The 1505-nt window shown below is 40.9% G+C and overlaps 1 non-coding gene across 1 annotated transcript; it reads left to right on the top strand.

Annotated features, from left to right (window-relative positions):
* The first annotated feature begins 1166 nt into the window (after positions 1 to 1166).
* Positions 1167 to 1270, top strand: LOC148544734 (small nucleolar RNA R71). Its single transcript, XR_015900773.1, has one exon. It is a non-coding gene; the product is annotated as a small nucleolar RNA R71 (small nucleolar RNA).
* The last annotated feature ends 235 nt before the right edge of the window (positions 1271 to 1505 follow it).

Raw genomic sequence — 1505 nt, 5'->3', positions numbered from 1 at the left:
AGGTCATGGTGCCTATGGTACAAGGTATTAAGAACTTTCCAGGATCCTGTTTCTTCTGAGGTAATTTTAGTTGAACCAGATCACTTAGTTCATTGATGAGCAATGGGGGTTCATCCTCCCAAGTCTCATTACCAAATAGCTTGGCATTTAGCTTCATGATTGCTCCTAGATATTGAGTAACTTGCTCTTCAACAATGTCTTCATCCTCTTCAGAGGAATAATACTTATTAGAGCTCATGAATGGCAACAGTAAGTTCAGTGGAATCTCTACGGTCTCTATATGAGCCTCAAATTCCTTTGGTTCCCCATTAGGCAACTCCTTGGGGGCCAGTAAACGTTTATTGAGGTCTTTCTCACTGGAAATCACTGCCTTTTCTTCCTCTCCAGGTTCGGCCATGTTGGTTATTGTTATGGCCTTGCACTCTCTTTTTGGATTCTCTTTTGTATTGCTTGGGAGAGTACTAGGAGGGAGTTCAGTAACTCTTTTACTCAGTTGACCCACTTGTGCCTCCAAATTTCTAATGGAGGACCTTGCTTCAGTCATGAAATTGAGAGTGGTCTTAGATAGATCAGAGACTACAGTTGCTAAGTCAGAGTGGCTCTGCTTAGAATTCTCTATCTGTTGCTGAGAAGATTATGGAAAAGGCTTGCTATTGCCAAATCTATTTCTTCCACCATTATTATTGAAGCCTTGATTAGTCTTCTATTGATCTTTCCATGAGAAACTTGGATGATTCCTCCATGAAGGATTATAGGTGTTTCTATAGGATTCTCCCATGTAGTTCACCTCTTCCATTGCAGGATTCTCAGGGTCATAAGCTTCTCCTTCAGATGAAGCTTCTTTAGCACTGCCGGATGCAGCTTGCATTCCAGTCAGATGCTGAGAAATCATATTGACTTGCTGAGTCAATATTTTGTTCTGAGCCAATATGGCATTCAGAGTATCAATCTCAAGAACTCCTTTCTTCTGAGTTGTCTCATTATTCACAAGATTTCTTTCAGAAGTATACATGAACTGGTTATTTGCAACCATTTCAATGAGTTCCTGGGCTTCTGCAGGCGTCTTCTTCAGATGAAAAGATCCTCCAGTAGAGTGATCCAATGACATCTTGGGTAATTCAGACAGACCATCATAGAATATACATATGATGCTTCATTCTGAAAACATGTCAGAAGGACACCTTCTGATCAATTGCTTGTATCTTTCCCATGCTTCATAGAGGGATTCACCTTCCTTCTGTCTGAAGGTTTGGACTTCCACTCTAAGCTTGCTCAACTTCTGAGGTGGAAAGAATTTGGCCAAGAAAGCATTGACCAACTTTTCCCAAGATTTTAGGCTATCTTTAGGTTGTGAGTCCAACCATGTCCTAGCTCTGTCTCTTACAGTAAAGGGGAAAAGCATAAGTCTATAGACCTCAGGATTAACCTCATTGGTCTTAACAGTGTCACAGATTTGTAGGAATTCAGCTAAGAACTGATGAGGATCTTCCAATGGAAGTCCATGA

Source organism: Arachis ipaensis, chromosome B9, assembly GCF_059453495.1.
Source record: "Arachis ipaensis isolate K30076 ecotype BB chromosome B9, ASM5945349v1, whole genome shotgun sequence".
In the NCBI taxonomy this organism is placed as follows: domain Eukaryota; kingdom Viridiplantae; phylum Streptophyta; class Magnoliopsida; order Fabales; family Fabaceae; genus Arachis; species Arachis ipaensis.
Note: the sequence above shows the minus strand (reverse complement) of the source record. Positions and strands in the feature narration are given on the sequence as shown.